Raw genomic sequence first — 8202 nt, 5'->3', positions numbered from 1 at the left:
CATAAATATTGGGATTAAGGTCAAAACAAGAGTATTAAAGTACTTCACTATTTATGTCCAAATCTAAAGTCAAAATGTCTGAATACTCAAAAGCATGAGAATAAATATATCTGTTGTTAGGAGATGCACTATATTCCATGTGTAAATAAAAATGACTGTGATCTAACCTGTCTGTTTAGAAAAGGAAAATACACTCACCACTTTGCTGTCAACAAATTTGTAAAGTAGTAGCTCAGAGCTTTGAAGTGGAAGAAAAAAATGTTAAATGGTTTTCAAAATTCTTAACAAATATTTCTTTAACATTTAAAATTTTTTACAAATATTACATTTATTTGCAACCCCCTGTACTTTGTTACCACTAAATAAAGTTCAGTGTAATGGACTGACTTCAGAAGTCACCTTCTTGGTGAGTCACTGTTCTGTGTTCTGTGTGATTTATAAAAGAGAAATACAATCTTTTTTGGTTTTCTCCCTTACTTTTCCTGTAATACATTTCTGCTCATTTCGCCCGCGAGGAGGATATTTTGTACCTGCTTTCGACAGCCAATGATTTGAAGTAACTGTCTAACTTCAACTATGTGAGAGTATGTAACTCCAATAAATATCTATTAGCTGGTTGCTTGGAGTTTTTAGCAGTCGTCATAATTTGTCATACTCCAAAACAATGTCATTTTCAGAAAATAATATACAACTAAATGAAATTATATGGCAGATTTGGACACTTATGACTATTTATGTCCATAACTAACAAAAAAACAATTACTCTGACAATATGAAATATGAAAATATACTGATATGCTATAGTATAAGTACATAGCTACAAAGAGTCATTTACAGTTATGAACTGGAAGTAGGATGGGAACAAATTAGAAAAAAAAACAAGGGTATGAGTTGCAACAGAGGTGAGTATACTTGGTGCCATTCTGACTGCGCTTAATAAAAATCTAAACATAAGTTATTATGAAGTATAATTATATGATTATTACACAGCATTATCTGAAAACACCATGTGTATCCCTGTAAAAATGATCAGATTAGTAATACTGAGCTTTTGATTATCTTAGGACCCCAACTAACGATTATTTTGCAAATTAATTAATTATTGCTAGATTTTTTTTTTTTTACAGGAGTAAAAAAACGAAATAAAATTCAGTGTAATGGACTGACTTCAGAAGTCACCTTCTTGGTGAGTCACTGTTCTGTGTTCGAGAACATTAGTGAACAAGGCTGTGCAGAAGTTTGTATAATACAGGTCTACACATACTGCAAACCGACAGGTTCTCTAGCCACTAGAGGGCGCCATATTAACGTACATAAGGCCAAAATGCATCTAAGGTACGTGTAGCATATTTCTCAACAAACAAACAATTGCTGTACTTCATTTATATTGAGACAACAGGCTGTGTTTTAGACATGTGATCAACTGTGTGTATGTTTACAGGGAAATGAAATCAGTATTTTGAGCAAACTGGGTTGGCATGTAGTGCAGCGATGTAACTAACTAAAGAAACAATATAGTCATAGGAAGGTAATTAAAACTGAACGTGTTTTGTGTCTGTGTTTGTGGGACCGTTCAGGCCTTACTCTGCTGTTATCTGGTGGCCTCCTGCTCCTCCACCACTACAATGGCTCCTGCACCACATTTATCAAGTTGACACACACTTTTCTTCCCCTCTATCACTCCACACCGCCTCATCTTCTGTTCCCTCTCTCCCCAGCCTCCACATTTCTTCAGCAACATTTCATTACCTTATTACCCGCCGAGAGGATGGAGAGTGAATCATCGTTTAAATTCATCTCCTTCTCTTTGTGACACATCATTTGTTGATCTGATTGGTGTCATAAATGTGCCTGCAGAGTGTGCTCAAGCCTGGTGTTTATATGTGTAAATGTGTGACCACACAGTGTAGAGCTGGGCAATATATTGAATAGCAGTAATAATTACAATATCAGGGTATGCAGTATCGTAATCGCAGAGGACTGCTTATATGTTATATTTGGTAGGATGCTATATTTCTAGTGTCATACATCTATGCTTTGCATATTGCTAAATTAGGTTGCTCTGGTCAGATGAGACCAAGATGTAACTTTTTGGCCTTGAAACAAAAAAACTATCCATGGCAGGAAACTAACACTGCAGATAACCCTGAATAGACCATGTTGACACGTGGTGGTAGCAGGATCGCGATGTGAGGACACTTTTCTTCAATAAGGACAGTCAGAGTTGATAAGAAGATGGATGGCGGTAAATACAGGGCAAAATGTTCAGCTAATAGATAAGACTAGGGATTGTGGTTCACCTTCCAACAGCATAACAACCTTACACATGTGGAGCTTCAATGAAACAGTTTAGATCATAGCATTAGAAGTGTCCTGTCAAAGTCCAGACCTAAAGCAACCGAACGTCTGTGGCAAGAAATGCAGTTCACATATGCTCTGTGAAGAATGGGAAAAATCTCTGTCTCTAAATAAAGCTGGTAGACTTGGAGCTTTCATATGCACTGAAAAGGGGCTTCTACCAAGTATAAAATACACATACATGCTACACTTCTTAAATGTTTATTTGTAAAAACCTTTGAAATGAGTGTATCATTTTGCTTTACTTCACAATTGTGCACTACCTTTTTTGGTCTATCACATACAATCCCCGTCAAACATTGAAGTTTGTGGTTGTAACTTCTAAGCTTATGAATAATTGCAATGTATTGTAGGAGGAAGGAACCTTACAATGAGTTGCCTTCTGCACCGAGTATTTGGCAAAGACTATAGAAGACATCTCTGTTCTTCAGGGGCTTTTAGACGAAGAAACACACATTGCAATGATAAAACTTGCCTAAGAATCCATAAGTGTTTTGTTTGAAATTCGGTTCCATCTTTCCTTTAGTACATCTTTCTCCTAAGCTAAATTTGAATCAAGTGTTTTCCAATTGAACATGAAACGGGTATTAATTTAACTCATCAGTGCAGTGTTGTGTCTAGACATTGAAAACAAAGAGATAGTTTTACAGCAATGGTTTTTTGCACCAAAAATACTAAAAGGATCTGTTTCATCAATACTTTGCAAATCTTGAAACGCTGCGCAGCAAGAGCTTAAAAAAGTTAGAAGTAACGAAGAAATGCAGAAAACAAAGATGTTTTGGTCTTATAAACATGCATACTTCACTTGCTTGTTTTTCGTGTATTGTTGTACTGCAAAATATTATTTAAAATCTGTCAAACTTTGTTATCTTTGCAAAGAAAGGAAACTGGAATAAAATTATATTTGTGACAGGCTTTCAGGGGCAATGTACCTACATATCCGACGTAATATTGGTCCTTGGCAAACCTGTCCGTTCAATGTCAGTTCAACACAAGCTCATCCTTGAATTTGAACATTTACATGACTAAATGATTCACACATCAGTTAAGCATGTTCAATAACAAATCCTCTAATGTGCTGAGGTAGAGGAGTGAAAAATAAAAAAAACTACAACTGTCCAAATAAAAACTTTCAAAAGACTTTCAAAAAGCCTGAGGAAAAGACTTAAATGGTCATTTAAAGGGCCATTTTAAATGAACATTCAAGAGTCAAAAGATTACAAGAAAGCCTTACTTCCTGGAAGTAAAATAATCCAAAATTAAGAATGTACTTAAGACTTTTGCACAATAACTGTAAAGCATACTTGATAGTATCTTAATTTACTGTACTAATTATATTTTTTTCAGTCTATACTGCATGTCCCAACTTATTCACCACGATCATGAAAAACACCTATATACATAGTGTACCTCAAATGTTTATCTTCCACCTTGGCCATGGACCCTCCTCCTTCTACATGTTTGTCTTCAACCAAATCAGAAGATGCTGATGCGGGTGAAGAGACAACTGGAGAGACTGAATCGGAATGAGGCTGCAGGTCCTGAAGACCTGTGCATAGCAGCTCTGTGGAAGACCTCTTGTCTTGTTCCGGTACCAAAGAAAACTCACCCATCAGTCCTCAATGACTATAGACCTGTTGCCCTGACATCCCACATCGTGAAGGTCCTAGAGAGACTCCCACTGTCATCTGGACAAAGCCAGCTGCACTGTGAGGATCATGTTCTTTGATTCTAACCAGGTAGTCAGCAGCACAGGAGCACCACAGGGGACTGTACTCTCACCATTACTTTTCACTCTGTACACCTCAGACTGTTCCAGTACAAGACAGACTCCTAACATCTGCAGAAATACTCGGATGACTCTGCAGTCATGCGGGTGGATCAGAGATGGACAAGAAGCTGAGTACAGGGAGCTGTTGGACCGCTTTGTGGCATGGGGTGGAAACAATCATCTTATCTTGAACGTGAAAAAAACAAAGGAGATGATTGTAGATTTTAAGAGAAACAGGAATAAGTCAAACACTATTTCCATCATGGGAGAAGAAGTGAAGGTGGTGGAGGAGTATAAATACCTCGGTGTTCACCTGGACAACAGACTAGAGTGGAGATGCAACTGTGAAGCCATCTACAAGAAGGGACAGAGCAGACTGTACTTCTTGAGGAAGCTTAGGTCTTTCAGTGTTTGCAGCAAGATGCTGCATATCGTCTATAAGGTTGTTGTGGAAAGTGTGATCTCTTCTGCTATCATCTGCTGGGGAAGCAGCATCAGATTCAGGCACTTAAAAAAGCTCAACAAGCTGATAAAGAAGGCTGGCTCTGTTCTGGGGACTCCTCTAGAACCTCTGGAGATCATTGTGGAAAGAAGGATTCTTCATAAAATGAAGAACATTATAGAGAACCCTGAGCATCCTCTTGTGTGTCTTTAGTCAGAGGCTTCTTCAGATCTGCTGTTAGACAGACCGCTACAGGAGATCCTTCCAAGATAACAAAACAATGTAAAATCAGAATCAATTATAAAAAACTGCTGAATGTTTAAAAAATTGACATTTAAATAAAAACTAATTATTTGAAAGCCTCTTTGCATTCACCCTAATCTTTAGCTCCCCCCACAGATTATCAGATTCAAATTGGGACTCTTGCTGGGCCACTCTTTTCACTGTTATTCCAGTGAAAAGAAAAAAATTGTTAAAAATAAAAGATTATTTTAGCCCTATATTTTGAGCTTAAATGTACATACAACAATGTTGCTTGTATTTAAGGCACTGAATGCATTTGGACTGCCTGCATCAGGATTGTGACACAGAGCTCAGGTTGAAACATGCCTTCGGGACCTTACTTAATTAAATGCTGTGAGCCACTCCCCTTTGGTTCAACTATCTCAGCTGCAGTAGATTGTGGAACCGATCTCATGTGGGGGTTGTGGCTATATGTTTATTGCAGGACTATAATCTAAAAAGGAGTTTAAGACCGAGCCTTTTGGCAGCATACACTTCAAGTGGGTTTGCCAAGGATGGTTGAGGAACTGTGATGCTCTGGGCTTGTTTCTCTGCCAGAGACACTTTGAACTTTGTCAAAATGCATAGCAACATGAAGTCTTAAAACCATCAGATTTTTCTAATAAAAATCTGGTGGACTCTGCCAGAAAACTGTAAATGGATTGTCACTGGGTCTTCCAGCCAGATTATGATCTAAAACATTTGGCCAAATCAACACAAAATGATGTTCCATGCTCAAAAGCAATCTTCTTTCATTGCCATCTCAGTCTCCAGGTCGGAATCCAAAATAAGAGAAGACCCGGGACCCCAGAGAATCTAGAGAGAAATTAAGATCTCTCTCTCTGGTTGCTCCAACCTTGTAAAATCTTATTGGAACAGTGCTGTCCTTAAATTCCAAGAATGTCTTTCTGCCCCTGAAAACACACTGGGCAATATAATCAAGCATCAGTTTTTACCCTAAATATATACAGGGGTTGGACAATGAAATTGACACACCTGTTTTTTTAGTGTGGGAGGTTACATGGCTAAATTGGACCAGCCTGGTAGCCAGTCTTCATTGATTGCACATTGCACCAGTAAGAGCAGAGTGTGAAGGTTCAATTAGCAGGGTAAGAGCACAGTTTTGCTCAAAATATTGAAATGCACACAACATTATGGATGACATACCAGAGTTCAAAAGAGGGCAAATTGTTGGTGCACGTCTTACTGGCGCATCTGTGACCAAGACAGCAAGTCTTTGTGATGTATCAAGAGCCACGGTATCCAGGGTAATGTCAGCATACCACCAAGAAGGACGAACCACATCCAACAGGATTAACTGTGGACGCAAGAGGAAGCTGTCTGAAAGGGATGTTTGGCTGCTAACCCGGATTGTATCCAAAAAACATAAAACCACGGCTGCCCAAATCACGGCAGAATTAAATGTGCACCTCAACTCTCCTGTTTCCACCAGAACTGTCTGTCAGGAGCTCCACAGGGTCAATATACACGGCCGGGCTGCTATAGCCAAACCTTTGGTCACTCATGCTAATGCCAAACGTCGGTTTCAATGGGGCAAGGAACGCAAATCTTGGGCTGTGGACAATGTGAAACATGTATTGTTCTTTGATGAGTCCATCTTTACTGTTTTCCCCACATCCGAGAGAGTTACGGTGTGGAGAAGCCCCAAAGAAGCGTACCACCCAGACTGTTGCATACCCAGAGTGAAGCATGGGGGTGGATCAGTAATGGTTTGGGCTGCCATATTATGGCATTCCCTTGGCCCAATACTTGTGCTAGATGGGCGCGTCACTGCCAAGGACTACCGAACCATTCTTGAGGACCATGTGCATCCAATGGTTCAAACATTGTATCCTGAAGGCGGTGCCATGTATCAGGATGACAATGCACCAATACACACAGCAAGACTGGTGAAAGATTGGTTTGATGAACATGAAAGTGAAGTTGAACATCTCCCATGGCCTGCACAGTCACCAGATCTAAATATTATTGAGCCACTTTGGGATGTTTTGGAGGAGCGAGTCAGGAAACGTTTTCCTCCACCAGTATCACGTAGTGACCTGGCCACTATCCTGCAAGAAGAATGGCTTAAAATCCCTCTGACCACTGTGCAGGACTTGTATGTGTCATTCCCAAGACGAATTGACGCTGTATTGGCCACAAAAGGAGGCCATACACCATACTAATAAATTATTGTGGTCTAAAACCAGGTGTTTCAGTTTCATTGTCCAACCCCTGTATTTGTTAATGAGTGTTTTCATGTCCTTGCTGATATTTAAATGTGCTTCTTCTCTAAGTAGCCTCTTCATCATCAATGTCACTCATCATTTCCACTCTTCTTGGTTTTCTAACCTGATCATCCTGCTCCAAAACCTCCATACCTTTTTCATTTGTGTGTTTTTTTAAACAACTTCGGGTATTTGATGTTTTGTGTAAGCTTGTTTACCATCCAAAGTTAACACCGAGCTGATGATCACAGCTGCTTAGTCATAATCTAGCCCTGGAGGATAATTGGAAAAGACAATCGAGCTTTGGAAACAGGAATTGAGGTGGAACTATCAAAAAGTCCATTCTGGTTTAAATTTTTACAGACATCTACTAAATTGGTGGATGAAAGGGTGGCAAGATTTAGAAAAAGAAAATACTAATGATTGTGCTTAAAAAACGACCATCAACAGCTGTTTTGATTTTGTCACACCACCAGTGAACACCTCAGCGTTGCTCTCTCCAGAGATTTTAGGGTGTGAGCTCTGTGTGGAGCAAACATCTCCAGCTGGAGCTTCTCTCCTCCACCGACATCACGCGCTCCATCTTCCTCTTATCCTGGCCTTCATCCTTCTTCCTCTCTTTTCTTTTTATCTGTCTAAGGTGGTGTCGCTACTGAGCATGAGTAATGATGCTGTCATCTCCATGAGTCTCCATTTATCAATGTCAAACAGGAGCACAGGAGTTTGGTGGTTGTGTGTGTGGTAGGTGGGGGGTAGAGGGTGGACAGAAAAACATGGCAACTGGGGAAATGTGAGGAGGGAAAGGTGTAGCAGAAACATGAGAGGAAGAGGTGGACGGAGATGGCCATGATGAGGAGGATGGATGAAGAAAGAGGCGTGGTTGATGGAGGAGGAGAGTGTTTGAAAGGAGCTGGGATTAACAAAAATATCCTGGAACAGCATGAGGGCTGTTTGTCTGTTGACACCAATGCAAAGCCAGTGTTCCACTCTGTTGCTGTCAGACAGAATCAAGGCGTGATTTCTTCACAGGTGTAATTATAATTATGCAAATCAGGTCTGATAGACAGATCCTTACAGTAGTAGTTAGTCAGTCTCATGGTGCATTTGCCTCCAGATCATAA

This window comes from Girardinichthys multiradiatus, chromosome 5 (assembly GCF_021462225.1).
Source record: "Girardinichthys multiradiatus isolate DD_20200921_A chromosome 5, DD_fGirMul_XY1, whole genome shotgun sequence".
Taxonomy (NCBI): domain Eukaryota; kingdom Metazoa; phylum Chordata; class Actinopteri; order Cyprinodontiformes; family Goodeidae; genus Girardinichthys; species Girardinichthys multiradiatus.
Note: the sequence above shows the minus strand (reverse complement) of the source record.